Source organism: Papaver somniferum, chromosome 10 (genome assembly GCF_003573695.1).
Source record: "Papaver somniferum cultivar HN1 chromosome 10, ASM357369v1, whole genome shotgun sequence".
Lineage (NCBI taxonomy): Eukaryota > Viridiplantae > Streptophyta > Magnoliopsida > Ranunculales > Papaveraceae > Papaver > Papaver somniferum.
The window spans coordinates 161345008-161364738 of NC_039367.1; the positions used below are offsets into that span (position 1 = coordinate 161345008).

The 19731-nt window shown below is 35.9% G+C and overlaps 1 long non-coding RNA gene across 1 annotated transcript; it reads left to right on the plus strand.

The window, feature by feature from the left end:
• Positions 1-18931: 18931 nt before the first annotated feature.
• On the plus strand, positions 18932-19466 carry LOC113317835. The gene is made up of 3 exons (XR_003344047.1): positions 18932-18988; positions 19073-19112; positions 19272-19466. It is a non-coding gene; the product is annotated as an uncharacterized LOC113317835 (long non-coding RNA).
• The last annotated feature ends 265 nt before the right edge of the window (positions 19467-19731 follow it).

Genomic DNA, 19731 nt, shown 5'->3' on the forward strand with positions numbered 1-19731 from the left:
TTTGAACCCCATATGAAGATTAGCAGCTTAACTTCATTGATGACTTCTACTGATGTCTTTGGTCTTTTATGAGCCATGACCCTCTTGTTCCTCTCATTCCAAATTTCCCAAACAATAGGAAAAAGTATAAGAGGCCAAATTTTCCTGCCTCTGTGTCTACCCCTTCTGAGCTTCCAACCTTCTAAGAGACCAATAATGGAACCTGCCTGAGCCCATCTGACATTGTAACCCCAAATGAAATAATTCCATATTGTATGAGTAAACTCACAATATGGTGCATTGATTCCTGTTGCAGGTTACAAAGAGATCAGATGGGGTTTTGAAAAGTGCATCCTCTGAATTCTTCTGCTGATGAATTCAGGTTTGGTTATTGTTGTATGGTGTTTTCCGTGGTTTGGTTATTAACTCAAGCTATGAAGAAACCGAGTTCTGATGAAAGTCTTTTGAGTTGCCTTGGGGATGAAATCCAATGTGCTATGGAATCCGAGGTTCATGAGGTTTGTTACTGATGAAGATGGAGAGGATGATCATGATGATGACCAAGATGAGGGTGGAGTGAGTAATCCATAGTATAGTTTTCCATTGGTAGCAAGTGTTTCCAAAGGATGCGGACCGATGTTAGAGTTCAATGTTATGGCATATCCAGATGAAATTTCGATTGACAATATGACAATGAAGCAACCAAATGCTTCTGAAGGGTTGATTTCTTATGAAGGGCCTGCTTTAATGTAAGTAGCGTTGCTGAGCTGATGGAATGATCTCTACTGTTGAGGTTTTCATGTTTTGTGATATTAAAAGTGCCACGTAAGCAGTGCCACATATGCAGCGTCTGGTGATGTATACAGAGTCAACACGGCTAGTTGGGTTACCATTACCAATTCAAAGGACTAATAAGTCTTCTTAGTGACGCTTAACGGTGCTAACTTTCCGTCCATCTATTTTGGTCAAAAACTTGCCTAGTTTGTAAGAAATAAAATATGAGGTTTGGTTTTGTAAACCATAAAAAAAAACAGGTCTAGCTTTGTATAAGGTCCTTTTTACTTCGAAACAATGCTATTCATCTTTCTCGTCGTCCCTCCATAATTCTTGCAGCCCAAACAATCTCTGTTTCAGACAACCATTATTTTTCCATCCTTAGGGTGTGCAACGAACGAACGGTTACAGATTAGGGGTTATCTGCGTCCAACCCGTTAAAATTGCGGATTTGTAAAATTCATTCGTGTTCGGTACAATTACTCGCGGATTTGACATCTACGAATTAATGGGTATACGGACCGGATGCGGATTAACCGCGAATTTAGTCACAAGCAAAAATAAAAATAAAAATAAAAATGAAAATACGTTTATCTGTAATCTCAACTACGCGTATTGGGCTGTATAGATAGGATGATATAGGGTTAGGGGTGAGCATGGGCCGGTATGGACCGGTTTTCACCTCATCCGCATCCAATCCAATACATTACGGATTTCAAATTTAGCATCCGCATCCAATCCAGCATCCAACGGATTCACATCCAATGGATACACGGATGAACGGATTGAATACGGATAATCCAATGGATTTGTTTTACTTAAAATTTATGATAAAGAAATAAAGCCAACATAAGTAACTTCTTATAGAACCTACATATCATATATATACATATGTATACAAATACATAAGTGCTCTTTAAAAAAAAAATATAAGTGCTATGGACAACACCCCAGGTAAGCATATTAAAAATTCCTAATTTATATATAGTATTTTCTAAAACTATATAAATCCCCTTAGTTTAATGGATATGGATGTCCAACGAATTTTCAAGGTTATATCCGGACCCAATCCGTCATCCGTTAGATTTCAAAAATTCCATCCGCGTGCAACTCATTAGTGAACGGTCCGGGCATCCATCCACAAAAATGCGGTTGTCCTGGTTAAATCTACGGATTACGGGTCAAATACTCACCCATGTATAAGGTGTATGGTGCCAAAAATGTAATGAATTATATAATGTGTACAGTATAGAGTCTGTGTGGCGCCAGTGACATAAAATGTGACGAGCTTGATCTTTCATAGTGGAGAGGATCAAAAGTCAAAGTGCGTAGTGCATCATAGCTTTTAAAGACCATCACTATAATTCTATGACCGATGTTGATGTGTACCCGTGCAAGTTCAAATACTTGGATGCAAAGTCTCGTCAGCAAACATCAATAATGTTTTGATATGTATTCACAAAATTTGTATCCTTATTCATTTTATGCATGCCTAATCACAAAATTGTTCTTTTCATATAATTTTCAGGCGTAGATATTTATAAATGTTATGCATAATGTCATAGATCTACTATTTTAAGTGACAGGCAGTAAATAAAAAACGAAGAACTAAGTTGAATTGTTATATCGATTAAAAGCGACATTCATTATAAGCATTCCTTAATATTAAATCATTAGGGGTCCTTTATTTTAATAGGGTTTTACTTTGGATAGGAAATAAGTACTGTTAAAATATGATTAAAATTTGTGGTTAATGGGATAAAAGAACACGGTTGTTTAAGAGTACATAAGCAGCAAGGAAATATTATACTGCTTATTTTAGGCTTAATATTTCTGCTTTGTAGAGCCATAGCAATGTATACATATTTAATTTTGGTTTGTAGTTTCCCTTGTTCACATTTTTTTTTTGTTATTTGAAAAAAATGGTGGATGAAAAACTATGTAAATCACAACTTCACCTTCACCCTCTCTTTCGATTGTGCAACTCATGGGAACAAACACTCAATCCACAAAGCATTTTTTACGGCAGTGAAGAAAACCCATGGTGCTCAAGAGACAAGGACACAGACCATATCATTCATTTTGTTAATCATCTGTTGGTAAAGAATAGGAGCTGCATCTAGTGCAAATAAAGTCAGTTTAACAACCTTCACATAGGTCGGGCAGTTTTTCATTTTTAATAGGAGCTGCATGTAGTATAATAAGAAACAAGTACACGGAGGAGGTTAGATTGTGAATCTACTCAATTGGTAGAGGGATATTTCTGTAACGGAAAGGTGGGATCACACAATTTTTGGTTAACATGAGTTAAATACATAGATGGAAATATCAACTAAGGGATATTTGCGCAAAATCAAACGACATTTGTAAAATAAATGTGACTGGAAATACTTGATCAAAAAAAGCAGCAGATCACAGTATCAAAAGCTCTTTTTAACAAAATGGAAATGGCAGTCTAGTGCTTCATAGGAACCATACAGTTTTGAACCACCAAATGCAAATGAAAAGGAAATGATTAATCTCTACTAAGTTAAATTTTTATGAGTTAATTTTGTGTTACTCTTCACCACGAAACAACTTCACCTTAAGGAAATCCTCATTCAACATTAAAATCCTCGATACAATGATCATCATCACTGCTTATGAGCCGCCCACGTGTGTGCTATCCACACATTCCTTTTGAGTAACTGCAATTTCAGTAAGCACTGATTTTGTGACTTTTGAGTAACTTCAATTTCAGATCTTTCTTGGCTTCAAAATTGCAATTCTGGATCCTTAGTTTTTCTGCTTTTCTATCCCTTTGAGGATGCCTTTATTCCCTTTGTTTTATTTCCTTTTGAGCATGTTTGACTCTCATTTCCTGTTGGAAGAAAGATTCCTAAACCATTTCCATAAGAGAAAAAAGAAGTAAGTTAGCTAATAGCTGAAAAAAGAGTTGCCCAAAAAAAATCCTTCAGATAAAAATCTTGATCTACTCATACAGAAATCAGATGAATTAGGGACTTAGACTAGAACTCAAACATTACTGACTTATGTAAATAAATCAAAGGCGCTTAGGAAGAAGCAAAGTGTACCTCTTGAGAATCCAGGAGGCTTGGAACGTTGATCATTCCCAACTTCCACATTTCTTCAAGGAGAATGAAAACACCAGAAATTGTCCCTTCCCATTTATTGGAAACCACTTTATTCTCACACTTTCTTTACACTGGAAGTGGAAAACCCAAGGAACCTGCTTGCTGTGTTAGCAAAATTGGAGTATTGGACATGCATTGCACGCTAAAGAATTGAGTCTATGTCTAAGATGCCAAAGTCTAAGTGATGAACCGTTATATTTCTTCGTGAACTGGACGTTTACTAATATGGAAAATTGGAAAATGCCCCGATACAAGGTATAATGTTGGAATCTGCCCAACATTTAAATGTTCGGAAAATGCCTCATAATAAGAATTGTTGGGATGTTTGGGTCCCAAAATAAAAATGGGTGGGATATTGGGATCCCAAATCAAGATTATTATCTAGGAATTCATAATAACGTAGGAAGCTTTCGAAATTAACTTGATTATGCTCTGTACATGTCTCTATTGGAGAGTGCAGAGATGATTTGCATCTCTGTGCACATAATTGCAACTCCATAAAATCTAATGCATCGAGAATAACAAGAGCATCATGAACTAAGTTTAGCGTAGTCCACTTCACAGCACCACAGTTTCTATTTAGCAAAACTATCAGATTCATACAATCTCCCACCAGCTCAATTCAATTCCATTCTTTACTCTTTTGAAAGGCATGAAAATAGACAATTCAGAAGAAATTATGAAATTACTTTTCTTTTACCAACATTTCATTTATTTTCTAGGATATCAATTTTAATTGACACCGGCAATAGTGCATCTTTCGATTTAGTTGGAAAAATCATCAATGAAATATATACTGCATATTTTATTGATCTTTAACCAAATAAATTAAGAAATTAATGCAAATAAAATACTGAATTGAAATATTAAGTGTAAGAAAACATCTTTTCAAACGCAAACTCATCGATCACACCACCATAGTATCCACCATCTCGAGCAATCCTCCAATAACAATCATTCTTACAATGATGCAACCAGTCTCTATTTGCTTTGTAAGCTGTAAACCTTGCGGTGTGGTTACTATTTTCATTAGGATCATACCAATTTGAATCACATACAAATTTTGTTGACTCGAAAAGATTAACCCTAAAATGCCATGAGAAATGTTCTTTGTAATTTAGTGTGTGCCAACCCAAATCATCCTCACTTGACCAGCAATGGATTGTTAAAGCTATTTTTGGATCTATAAAACTTTCCACAAAGACCCACTTTTTGTGTATGTGAATATCTTCATTACCATGGACTGTCTGTGCATAGAATAATGATAAAGTAAGAAGAGTGAAGAAGATAGTGGCAGAAGACCCTAAAACTAAAAATGATTTTGACATTCTGATTAGAAGCAGAAGCAAACTGAGTATTGCTAATGGTTACTGCCTTTTTGATGATGTTTTATACTCTTAATTTTATATTTTTTAATTAATAGGAATCTTATCTATGTCAAATTGGAATCTTAGTTTCATATTTCTTACCATATATGCAGAATGCAGTATTTATTATGATAAATTTACTTAAAGAAATGAATTATTTGTATTAACACTACAGAATCTCCAGACTTTAATGGCTCGCGATCCTCTGTGTCAAAAATCCGCTGCAGGACACAACAATTATTGCACGCCTGTCTAGTCTTGAAAACACCAACTTACCTTGTATATTCTTTCAGTATATGTTTGATCGTCAAATAAGGGAAAAAACTAGATGAAAATAAAAGCTGATATTATCTTACCTTCTTCTACGACTAATAGATACCTTTTATTTCTTGAATGAAAATTAAATACTCATGTCTGTATTTGGAGGGTTCGATGCAGTAGATATATAATCAACACAAGCAAATCCCTCCAACGTATTAGGTAACCGCAGTGACGTCTAAGTTTAAGACAGGAGTTGAATACATTTTTCATCAAATTGATGAAACATTATTATAGTTTTCTCGTTCAATTAAGTATTCAGGGTTTCTAATTAAACTAGATTTATGTCCATGCTACGCACCCGGCATTTCTTTTTTTCATTTGGGGTACGCGGGGCTTCGCCCCTCCCTGACAATGTTTTTTTTGTTTCGTGTGCATGGGGCTTCACTCTGTCCCGCAATGATGTATTTTTTATTAAGTGTGCCCCGGGCGAAGCCCCACCCCGTGGAGGTGTACTTTTTATTAGGTGTGGCAGGACAAATACATTAAATAGGTGGAGAATATGTGTTGATTTTTATTTATTTTTTCCTTTTAATTTGTTGTGCGCGGGGCTTCGCCCCGTCCCGTGATAATGAATTTTTAATTTGGTGTGCGCGGGGTTTCCCCCTACCCCATGCCGATGTATTTTTGATTTGGTGTGACGCGGCGATGCATTTATGATTTGGTGTGGCGGGACGAATATATTTGATAGGTGGAGAAAAGATAGAAAATATGTGCGGATCTTATATATTTTTCCTTTTATTTTCGTATAAAATATGCGTGAAATATGTGCGTATTTTTCGTTCCTTTTATGTATTTATTTGGAAGAAAAAAAATTCTTAATCAACATAAATTCATGCAAGGAAAACAATCAAAGTGCTCCTAAAAATCGTGCTTAACGTGATCAAACAAGACCCTACACCCGCTCCCAAGGATTTATGTTACCAGGGCTCTGATACCACTTTGTAACATCCCCACTTCGAACTCTAGGTCGGCCGCCCTAAAAGCCAAAATGTGGCTTATTCATGGACAACCGTCGAGCCAACAAATGGAAATCGGGTTGTTGTATGGAGCAAATTGATAACCATTCGTAAATAAAAGGAAGGATTTTATTTAGCAAAACTGATAAAAGTTTCAAGGTTTCTTAAAAATTGTAAAACAAAATTAATCCCCGACTCGCAGGTCGGCTTCTCAAATAAATGCTAAAAATTTATTTAAATAAAACGAAAATTCTGGTCTTAAAAGGAAATCAATAAAATGTTTTTAATTAAACATCTTAAAATAAGGATAAAAGAGCTTTTTCGAAAAGGAGCATAATCTACAAGCGAGGTTGTTCCACGATCATGATCTCCTAAAAATAAATAGTAAGTTGAGTCAGATACCAACTAAAAATAGATTTCCACACCCTTAAATCATCATGGATAGCCTAACACACCCTAAAATAATTCATAATCCTCTATTAGGAGTAAAAAGACAAACATTTATAAAAGATAGTCGATTTTTAAAATGGCATAGTAATGATAGCATTTTTGAGAGTAAAGTAGGCTACAAAAGAATTAAGTCTGCAATGTTTAAAAGAAAAGTCATTGGGCACTAAAAACATATACACGATGAAAAGACAGGTTTGTGAAAAACAACCCATTCCCCTGTACCTATACTTTACTAACTGCCCCACTCTAGTACCGTTCAAAAATGTACGCTCCCTTGTGTAGTCCACCTAGTTTTCCTACCGTGCGCCGCAAAACATGGTGTTGTCGAACCCATCCAAAGATAATAAATCCATATCTTTAGGCGATCCCTCGGTCGTCGCCGTCATACTTATGTGTATCGAGCCAACTACCGGCAGCGAACAACACATATACAAGTTAACTCCACACTGACCTCTTACTATCGAGTGTTATCATGTACCACCTATGATATCACATCAATTGTTAGTAGTCGACGACAATAACAGTCACTACACCATATCTAGGTTTTCCTAACAATAGGTTTCCAAACTAATTTTATTTTGCTAACTCAAGAAATCCATTATAATTCTAGTAACCCATTTAAAGAGTTAGCAAATTAAGGAATAGTTACCATAATTTGGAATTAATTCATAAAAACTAAATAACTATTCAAAGTGTGAGATCATTAGTTATACATCCCTAACTTACTTTCTACTAAATCACTATTAGAACTATTGTTACCCAAAATTAGATGTCTACTAAAATCAACCCCATGTTTATAACTCTTCATCATTTTTATTAATAACATACTTGTACATTGCTAACACAATGGAAATTTATAAAATGCAAAATAGAATTTTAAGAATTTATAAGTCTTTTGTTTGGAACCAAGTAATGGGGCTAGATCCCTGGAATAACCTAAACCAGGAGTAAATATTTTAGGAATCCAAAATTTCATTCCAGATATTTCGCATGCACTGTCGACAGAACCAAAGTTAGCTACCAAACTCGAACACAACATAGACTTGGAAAAAAATTCCATCTCCTTCTGTTTCCATCTCCTTCTGCACCTCAGATTGCAACCCATGGGAAGAGAAAAACCCAGTCAAACTCAAATGATCCTTCTTCGAATCAGACTCCAATTAAAGAAAACCCCATCTCATTATTATGGTTTCTCTTTACTCATCAATTTCAGGGAATTTGAAGAGATGAAGGTGATTTATTTCTGGTGAAATTCGTTGGTTATTGTTGCTGGTATGATTTCTCTTCTTCGTATTTTTCTTCTTCTTCGGTTACTCTTATTAAGTTCTTCAGTTATGAAACTAGGGTTTAAAGGGATTTTTAAAATTGGGTTAAAATTGGGGATTTGTGTATGTTGAATCTTTTTTTTTTTTTCTGTTTAAGGTGGTTATGGTTTAAGATGAACAAAATAGGGATGAAAAGTGGGATAATTTTGTGAAGATTAGATAGTAGATGTTTTTATACTTCCCTACTGCAATTATGAAATTAAGAAAATAATTTGTTGATTCGTGATGGTTTACTCTATCTTTATTGTCAATGTACAGCATGATTATTGTATAGTGTCACTTAGCACATGATATTTGGTAGAATATCTTCCACAAACACTTGTGGAGATTGAACTCTCTTATTTATACTAGAGATAAGGGTTACAGAGTTTTCATAAAACATAATATTGTTGTTGACTCTGAGAACGAGTTTACAGCTAACAAGAACGACTATCTAGCCTACAGACTAGCGCTAACTGACTGATTAACTGAGCAGAGAGTCTTGAGGAAGACTCTCTATGGTATGGTTAACACCACCCCTCAAGTTGTACTTGAGTTGACGAATGTGCAACTTGTTCCGAATGTAGTGAAACCTTGGAGAAGAGAGCCCCTTCGTAAATATATCAGCCAGTTGGTCTGCCGAACAAATGAACCGAACCTGTAACTTCTTTTCAGCTACTCTTTCCCGCACAAAATGATAGTCAATCTCTATGTGTTTAGTTCGTGCATGAAAAACCGGGTTTGCTGTGAGATACGCCGCACCAAGATTATCACACCACAACGTAGGAGTGGTTGTAGCAATACCAAGATCTTTAAGTAATGACTGAATCCACATTAACTCAGAAGTAGCAATTGCTACCCCTCGATACTCAGCCTCCGTGCTAGACCTAGAGACCGTCTTTTGCTTTTTTGCACTCCAAGAGATTAAATTTCCACCAAAGAATACACAATATCCACTTGTAGACCTGCGGTCATCTAAGCTGCCTGCCCAGTACGCATCAGAATAAGCATCCAAAGAGAAGTCCTTATATGATTTTAGATGTAAACCATAGTCTATGGTATGCTTCAGATAACGAATGATCCTCTTCACCAGCTCCCAATGCTCCACAAACGGTTCATGCATATATTGACAAACCTTATTAACCGCCACTGAAATGTCAGGCCGCGTCAGATGCAAATATTGAAGTGCACCAACAACACTGCGATACAACGATGGATCGGCAAAATTTTATGAACCATCTTTCTGAATCTTTGCATTTGAGGCTAAAGGTGTTGTCACTGGTTTAATGCCATCCAACTTGGTGCGACATAGAAGATCAGTCACATATTTGCGCTGAGTTAAAACAATATATGAACCTTGCCTGAGAACCTCCACTCCCAAGAAGAAAGACAAGTCACCCATGTCTTTTATAGCAAAGACATTACCAAGATATGCAATGAGTTTGGTAAGCATATTGGAATCCGACCTTGTGACAATTATATCATCAACATACACCAAGACATAAATAGTGTAAGAAGCAGAAAGCAACACAAACAAGGAACTTTCAGCAATTGAGGCTTTAAACCCAAGATGCAGTAAGTGATTGGTCAGTTTCGAAAACCAAGCTCGGGGAGCTTGTTTAAGACCGTAAAGAGACTTGTGCAGCTTACAAACATGATTGGGGAAATTTTGGTCCACATATCATGGCGGTTGCTTCATGAAGACCTCTTCTTCCAAAGTACCATGTAAAAAGGCATTCTCAACATCCAACTGTTTCAGCTGCCAACCATTCATCACAGCAAGGGATAATACAAGCCGAATAGTACATGGTTTCACAACAGGACTAAAAGTTTCACCGTAATCAACACCTGCCTGTTGATTGAAGCCCTTTGCAACCAAACGTGCTTTATGCCTCTCAATACTTCCATCTGGGTTTTGCTTAACACGGAAAACCCATTTCAAACCAACTACATTCATGCCAGGCTCATACTTAACCAACGAGTACGTACCATTTTGAATAAGAGAATTGATCTGATCATCCATAGGTTTTCTCCATTTTGGATCTTTGTTCGCAGCAGAAAAGCATGTTGGCTCCATGAAATCAGCATCAGGAAGAGGAAGCTTTGTTGCTGTCAGGCACAATTTTTGAATAGGCTTCATGATACCTGCCCTAGCTCTTGTAACCATTGGATGTGAAGCTGCAACTTGCTGCATGGGCTGTTCAACTTCCTGCTGAACATTATGCTGTGGCTGATGATCCAAGACTAAAGAGCTTCTTGAGGCCACCTGAGATTCACTGAGTGTGTCCATAATATGTGTTGTAGACACCGGAGAACCTTGAGGAGTTGTTGACGCAGTTTCATTCGACAACACATGTTCTGAGGTAGGTGATGAAGCACGGATAGCAGGTGCAAGCAGAGAGCCAGTATCTTGAGCCGCCGCGAGACTCGTTTTTCTAAAAGGATGAGAAAACAACACACTAGTACAAGAAGGTTTTATACCTGAACAAGACGAAGTCTGCTGCTGTGGAATAGGCATGAAAGGGAATGATCTCTCTTCAAAACGTACATGACGACTAATATATATTCTATTTGTTTCACGATGCAGACACATGTAACCTTTGTGCGAACTGCTATAGCCTATAAAAACACACGCAAGAGAACGTGGGTCTAGTTTATTTTTATTGTATTGGCGAAGACAGGGATATGCTAAGCAGCCAAAAACTCTAAGAAGGGTGTAATCTGGTTGCTTATTAAATAGGAGTTCAAGAGGAGTTCTTTTATCAGTTTTGGATTTCGGGAGCCTGTTAATGAGATAGCAAGCTGTAGAGAATGCATCAGCCCAAAAGGACTGTGGCATATGTGCATGAAACAATAGAGCCAAACCAGACTCAGTTACATAACGTATTTGACGTTCTGCAAGTCCATTCTGAGGTGATGTATGTGGGCAAGAAAACCTATGTTGGATACCAGACTCATTTAGATAAGAGGTGAATTTCTTGTATTCAAGAGCATTATCAGATTGAAAAATCTTAATTTTTAGTTCAGTAAGATTTTCAATTTGTTTTCGAAAGAAAATGAATGTGTTAAAGCATCAGAACGTTGGACAAGAGGATATATACATGTAAAATGGGAATAAACATCCATAAATAGAATATAATATCGAAATCCTAGTCTAGACAACTTGGGTGAAACCCAGATATCAGAGACTATCAAGCTTAACGGCTTGTCATAAACAGTTGTTCTTAGAGAGAAAGGTAGTTTCCTGCTCTTACTAACATGACAGGAGTGAAAAAAATCAGAACTATTATTTAAGACTGGAATTGAATATTGATGACAAACTTTGGAGCCCGTACGCAACATAGGATGACCCAGACGTTGGTGCCATAGCGGTAGAGTAGAAGAGACATGAGCTTGTGGCTTTATTGGAGGTGATAGCATGTCTATACCCGAAAAGACGTAGAGACCATTCCTATTCAGCCCTTGCAGCAGTTTTTCCCCCGTTTGCTTGTCCTTTACAACAAAGTAAGAAGTGTGAAATTCAAAGAATACATCATTATCCTTGCAGAATTGAGTAACTGACAATAGGTTTGTTTTTATTTGTGGAACATGATAGATGTTGTTCAAAACAAAAGATCTGGACTTATAGAGAAAAGATGCATTACCAACATTGGCAATGTTGAGTGCATTACCATTACCAACGTGTACTTGTTCAGTACCATCATACTCATGAGGAATAGTAAGATTCCTCAAATCTGCAGTAAGATGATGAGTATCTCCCGTGTCAGTAACCCAACTATTTTCATTCTGTCCACCTGGTAAAGCAATGTAAGCAGCAGAATGACGTTGATTGTCATTACTCTTGTCATAACGAAACCAACACCGGTTAGCCGTGTGATTCCTCTTCTTACAAATTTGACAGACTTGATCTCCCTGATTACCTCTTGACTGCTGCTGAGAATTGTTGTTTCTTGGGTTGTTGTTGTTGTTCCTCTTGTTGTTCTGATTATTATTGTCTGGATTTTGATTACCATTGTTATGGAAACGTCTCATATCAGGCTTGCCATTGGAAACAACTACATTAACCAGAGGTTGCTGCAAAGATTGTAACTGTTGTTCTAACCGCATATCAAAGGTTATTAAATGAGTATAGAAGCTATCAATAGTCATATTTTCAGCAGTGCTTAATGAAGTAACAATTGTATCATAAGATTGATTGAGACCATTACTAATGGCATGTTTCTTCTCATCATCTGAAACCGTGCATCCTGATGCAGTAAGCTGCTCAAATAAACTCTTAGCTTCTTGTAAAAATTGTTTAAGAGGTTTGTTACCTTTCTGTAGTGAATGAAGTTGTCGTTTCAGATTCACCTGATGTGCAAGGGTTTTTGGTGTAAAGTAGCTTTCTAGCTTATCCCAAACTTGCTTTGTCGTATCCAGTCCTCCAACTTCAGATAGCACTTCAGGTGTTAGAGTCGATTTGAGCCATCCAACCAACAGTGAATCACAAGCCTCATGTACTGTAAAGTCTGGGTTGATTTCATCACTATCAGGTAAGGTTCTATCAGGTTTTTCTTTGGTTCCATCAATAAAACCAGTGAGACCGTATCCTTTTAGGATAGGTTTGAACTGTGTCTTCCAAAGGAGATGATTGGTTTCTGTGTGTTTTAGAGTTACCAGGTGATGAATCTGGATTTGTATAAGGCTAGAAGTTGAAGCCATTAGTGATTTTGTTTGTTTGTGGTGTTGTATCTGCGGAAGCGTTGGATTGACAAGCTGATACCAACTTAGCACATGATATTTGGTAGAATATCTTCCACAAACACTTGTGGAGATTGAACTCTCTTATTTATACTAGAGATAAGGGTTACAGAGTTTTCATAAAACAGAATATTGTTGCTGACTCTGAGAACGAGTTTACAGCTGACAAGAACGACTATCTAGCCTACAGACTAGCGCTAACTGACTGATTAACTGAGCAGAGATTCTTGAGGAAGACTCTCTGTGGTATGGTTAACAGTGTCTCTTGTTGAATTAAGGAAATGGTTTGAAAAGGTTGCAGCAGCATTGGCAACTCTTTTGTACAATTTCGTAGCATACAAAATTTATCCTAAAATTAGTATAGGACTGCGTTTCCGGAAGTCATTGAGTTTCTAAAGCAGGAATAATTTTCCTTTTCAATTTATTTATCAGGAATGTGATTGACAGGAATCTGAACAATCTTAAGAAACAATGAAATGCTTACATGGCGGAGAAATTACGGTTTGCTAATGGCCTTTTGCCACTAATGGTTGGAATTTAGGCTTATCTGGAGGCTTAAGATGGCTTAACAGCTAAAGAGTTTATGAGGAAACAGGTATAAAAATCTGAATTTATTTCGTTGGTCACCTTTATGTGGCCTTTAGATTGTTAATTATGGCTAGTTTGATGGTTTGCAAATTTTTGCAAAAGTTTTCTGGGTAGCTAGAGAACCATTGAGAGATGGGAAGACCGATTGGAATCGGTTTTCTCCTTATTCTCTCTTTATTCTTCTTCTTCACTCTATTGATTTCAACAGGAAAATATTCTTCTCAGGTATTTTTCGGAACAAATGTTTTCTCCTTAAGATTCTGTTTCATCATCTATATTGAAATATAGATTTCTTGAACTCATGTTTAATTTTTACTGGCTTGAATTACTAGTGGGAACAACCTGAAAAACTTAATTGGCACAAGTAGAAGTAGACAAGTAGGTAGGGTACAATTACTTACGACTGCTACTTATGAGTTTTGACCTACTTGTGAATGTGGTCAATTGGAAACAAATTTCAAGCGACAATGTAGTGGATTGGAAAAAAATTGTGGTTAAAAAAGCTCCAGTCTTACTCGCTGTGTTGGGGACACATTTTTTGTAACTGATATGAGTCGCATTTAGTCACTCCAAGAGGGCCTCCTACCTCGGCTGATTAGCATTTGTGCATCATTTTTAGAAATTTATTTTCCTTTCAACTCAGAAAAATAGGATGTTGAAGAAAGCTACATAAAAAGATTATGCTTCTTTGTTAGGCTGAGGTTGTACTTGTCTTCTGGACCCATGATCTTTTAAGCTCATATAAGATATTCCTCTTTTGAAACTCTGTCGTTGATATTCTATTTTGTTTGAAAAATGTTGTGAATAAGTATATATAAGGATCAGAGTTTTGTTGTCAAAGTAGAGAACAATAGTAGATGAGAGGAGGAGATGAAATTTATGGTCGCAATTTTCTAGCATATATCAGAATTTTGTATGTCACTAACTACATACAATAGTAAGTTGTGATTTCGTTTAGGTAAGAAATTTAAGGGTGGTGAGCCACCTCATCCAATTAGAGAGAAGGAAAGTCTTAGCTGTTTAGTTATAAGTGAAACTATAGAGGAAATTGTTGTGAATTGCAGATTAGGATCCGGTATTACCTCATAGATTTTTAGAACTCATTAGGAACTTAGGATCCTTATCTAACTTTTAAAATTACTGAATTTCACCGAGCTGCATTACGACATGTTTAGTTAGAAATCAGAAGTAGCGTTTAAACATTTAATAGTGTTGGTGATAACATTCTAGTTACATACACAACTGGGAGAAATAGGCAGGTAGCATATTAGATGTGGGAAAGGCTTCTTTGGTTTACCCTGTGTTATATCTCTTTCTATTCGTTTAGTCTGCTCTGTTTGGGAGCTATTTGTAGTTCTGATTGTTTTTTTATCTTCTTGGGTGTTGTCTCGTTCTTTGTTTACGAAATAAATTTGACCTATTGCACAAATGAAAAACAAACAAATACATACGGATAATTTCGTACACCGTGGCATTACTTTAGTATATTGTTCCTTACTTTAGATCTTTGGTAACAGTATCTTCTGTCTTTGTTTTATAGATTCTAATTTCCGTATTCTGGTGTTAATCGTATTTCTATCTTCGGTGTGCTTATTTCAGGAGTTTGAAGAAGCTGCTGCTGCTGCTGCAAGGTAACATCCTTTCTGTTCTTGGATATGAACCTTCTAAATTTTTTTTGACATTCAGCGATAAACAAAAGAAAGTAAATGTTTGTCTTAGTTTGAGGTTTCTTTGTCACCTTTCCCAACCAATCTTGAACTTAGACAATCTAACTATGTTTTTGCTTAGGGTTTTGATCCACAATTGAATGTTACGGCTATCAATTGAACCATTGTTCCTTTCAGGAGTCTGTTCAATTTATAAAAGATCTTGCATACCTGTAATGATTTGATACTTGAGGTTAGTTTGATACATTGAATTTTTGTAACGCCGAATAACATTGATTTCTTGACTAGTACACGAGCAGTATTTAGTGTATGCAATCCACATAGTTTTGTTATGTTGAATCAACTGAGGAAATTACAGAAGGAAAACTTGCAGACCAGTATTCTTTCTAGCGAGTGTTCATTCTAGATCTAATATCAGAGTCTTGTTAGTTTGTAATAAGCTTATTTTCGGAATTACCGGGTTTGCATACCATAAAACGCTAATTCACGAACAAATGATGCGTACCCAAAGTCGTTGAACCATAGAGCTACGCAGTACGCATACTAGGTATGCATACCACTGATCTGGAGCTAATACAATTGAGTCGGTAGGCGTACTGGGTATTCATATCGTCCTGTATCCATATTCATGTCTCTCTTTTAACCGATTCGAAACATTCCCAAATGACATCAATGAAGAATGTCTTTACTCGAATGATCAATCTTGAATCATTACATAGTTCATAAATAATAAGTTGTTCTTAACTAAATTCATAAAGTGTGTGAATGACTGTTACTTGGGATCATATTTCGAGATATTCAACAATACAAGCTTGACTCGTAGAAAATAGTTTGAATGCATCTGAAAATATTCGACGGGGATGGTGTGCATACCGGTATGCTTACCAACCCAATTCGTGAACTGAAACTACCAAGTTATACTTGTACCTCAACGAAGTTTCTGAACTCATGCACTTTAATATGCATATCGGGTTTGCATAGCATAAAAGGCTGATTCACTAACAAATGATTTAGGTACGCATACCGGGTATCTGAAATCTTGTTATCTGAAACCTATTATTTGGATTAAAAATTTATTATAGTGACTTGATATTTACCGATTTTTTGTGGAGTGTGGACCAAAATATGCCTTGACTGATATCTGATTAATAAAATTTGATTCTTGTCTCAGAAATCGATTAATGATTCGAAATTACTGATTTTGTTTACTAACCTCTGTTTCCTCAATCCCGTTTTTATTATAGACTCCCTATGAGAAATTAGATTGACCTTGTTATCCAAAAGCTAATATTTAGTCTAGACATGGGAAACTCAATTTGACATGTGTTTGTATGCCTTGAACCATATTTGAAGCTAGAAATGACACATTAGCTCTACCTTTGCGAATTTCTATGATATATCCTGCTAAATTTATAGCTAGAACCACTTCGGACACTGAGGGTTCATTGTTCGTATTCCCTTAAACCACATTTGACGTTAGAAATAATACATGAGCTCCACCTTTACGAGTTTTTACGGTATATCTTGCTAAATTTGTAAGTATAACCACTTCAGACACTAAGGGTTCATGGTTCGTATTCCCTTAAACCACATTTGACGCTATAAGCGAAACATGACCTATGAATAGTTGGATTCATTGTCCTTACGAAGTTTCCGACTTATAAGTCAACTCCCCACCAGGTTTCTGAGTCATTTTTCTTCTCACATATTTCTAAGGAAGCTAAGGTATGACATCTGTGACAATTCAAAGTGCTTTTCGAGAAACAAAACAAGGATTTACCAATTTTACAAATTAATCCGACTCGAAATTTGGTATGTGATTTGATAATTACCAAATCTTGTTGAAAATATAGACTTCCAATTAGAATGATAACTTGATTTTTTTTTTGAAATATCTGATATGTGACTCGCAATTTTTCGTTGTAAGTTCATTCTCCAAAACTCAGTAATTATTATTCACTGATCCAAATTTTAAATTTCCCGATTCAGCGGCGTGAAACTTCGATAATGTTCTCATATGATTTAGTGTCCATTTTATACTTGTTTTAGCTATAATTCTTACATGTATTCTTGTTATTACTCTTGCTTTCTCTTATTTTTTTCTATTAAATCATCCAAAAAAGGGATACATAATTCTAAAAAGAGCTAAGAAGAGAAGTACTCCAAGTGCCCAAGTCGAAGACAAGTGGAAGAAGTGCGACGAAAAGGACCAAAAGTGCTCAGAAGCAAGAAACGGGACAAATGCTAAGATTAACTCATTCAAATTCATGATTCCTTATTACCATCTTGAAGAGAATTTAATTACAAAGAGAATGCAAAAAGAATAAGGTCATTCCGAGTTCGGACGAAGAAGTTACCGGCAAAACAGAAATTCGCAGAAAGCACAAATTTATCCAAACAAACACAATTGCCTTGATCCGTATGAAAATCCCAAAAGAAATCTGCACCATCCACAGGTTCCCATAATCTGTATGACCAAATATTTGTTAACGTGGCTCTAGTTACTACCACACCTGTTTCTTTGCATTCACCAAACTTATCAAGTTCGTGAGAAACAACGAAATCCCAAAATTTCCCCCTACTTTTTTACTCTCCCGCTCCAAAAATTCACCAAATTTCGTTTCCCCCCTAAATCTTCCGCCAAATTACTCTAAATTTTAGAATGGTTTCAAATATCTTTTCTATATAATCTGGTCTCCAGACTTGATTCTATTTTTTTCTAGAAACTTAGGGTTTATTTCTCTGAAGTATGTCTATCTATCACATCAGTTCTCACCGTCGCTACCTCTCTTAAGGTGATTTCGTGATTTTTTTTTGTTTCAGTTTCATATCATCAAATTCTGATATGAAGATTTTGATGTTAGGGTTTCTGTTTCAGTTTCAATTTAGTTTTATTTATTTTGTAAGAAGAAGATTTTCATACTATAAATTTCAGTTTCAGTTTAATATTAATTTCATATTATCAATTTCTAATATCAGTTTCAATGTTTCATATTATCAATTTCTGGTACTAAGATTTTAGGGTTTCTGTTTGATTGAAAAATGGTTTTGGGGTTTTGATATTAAGATTTTAGGGTTTCAATTAATTTGAATGGTTTTGGGTTTGTTATTTTTTTATTAGATTGTTCTCTACATTGGCCTAAAAGGGGCAAGTTAATGAACAAATGAAGTTTTTCTGAGACACAATGTATTTTTGGGTTTTGACTAATTGTAATTTTTTCTTTCATAATTTACTTCTGGTTTCTTAACTTCTTGAGTTGAACAGGTAATGTTGGTGTCAGCTGTTTCTGGCATTGTAGATAGAGTTTTGGTGCCTTTTTTTGTTATTTTGCATTTTATAGAGATTTCTGAAGTCAATACTGAATAATGATGATTGTATGTGGTTATGCATTGACCAAGATGAGATGGCTTTACAATACCAGCATTCGTTAGTTTTCTTGCCGGTACTGTATTTTAGATATTTTAGCTTTACAATGTGTTGCACTAATATACATGCTTAAGGTTTTTGGCCTCTTTGAGTTGTGTTCAAGTGATGTTTAATGAATCTCATGCTGTGGACTGTCTCTTTCTAACACATGTCAGTGTCTAACTTAACACCCACCTCTTATTATGTGCAGGATTTACTTTTGTCTGTCATCCTAGCTGTTGTAATGACATTTGTTGATGGAACTGTAGTAAAGTGTATCCTGGTGAAACATATAAGTGCGGGTTTGCATATAATACTCTCTTGATTGTTTGGAGTTTATTTTATATTTTGTTTCTTCATTAATAGTCATTGTTTGATTTTTGCAGGCAGAAATGGAGCTGCTCCAGCAGTTATGAGCCTAAAGAGGTATGTTGTGTCATTTAAAAATATCGAGACTGGTAGTGTTTGATGGTTATGGCTTTAAGTTTTAACATCCACACCTATCAAGACCAGCATTGTTCTTGTTAAATGGTTTTGCTGAATGTCATGTGCGCAAGTTAACCAACTGTTTGTTTTTTGTTACAGGTTATTCTGCAAGTTATGGGGAAGCAACAAGAACACCAACATCCTGCCAACAACAATTCAGTACCATAAGGAGTTTGTGCAGGAACGAAAACTTCTTGAGTATCTATTGTTGCTTTAATTTTGGGGAGCAAGCACTTTTTTTTTGAACAACTAAAAGCCTGTAATTTGTGCATAGCTTCTTCAATGTAATCTCTGGCGCTCCTTGTATACGATTATGTTTACATAATAATAATTTATATATTTTCCAATGTTCAATCATTTTATTTAGTGACTTCTATTATTGATGAATGGGTTGTCGGAAATGTTTCAGTTGACCGGAAACTTTTAGGTGCCGGTCACCTGAAACTGCCAAGTTGCCGGTTCAGGTCATCTGAAGGTGTTTTGCAACGGAAAATATAGTGTTGCAACTATGAAACCAAAAGACACATGTCCGTTGTTTAGTGGTCATTTAAATAGTTAT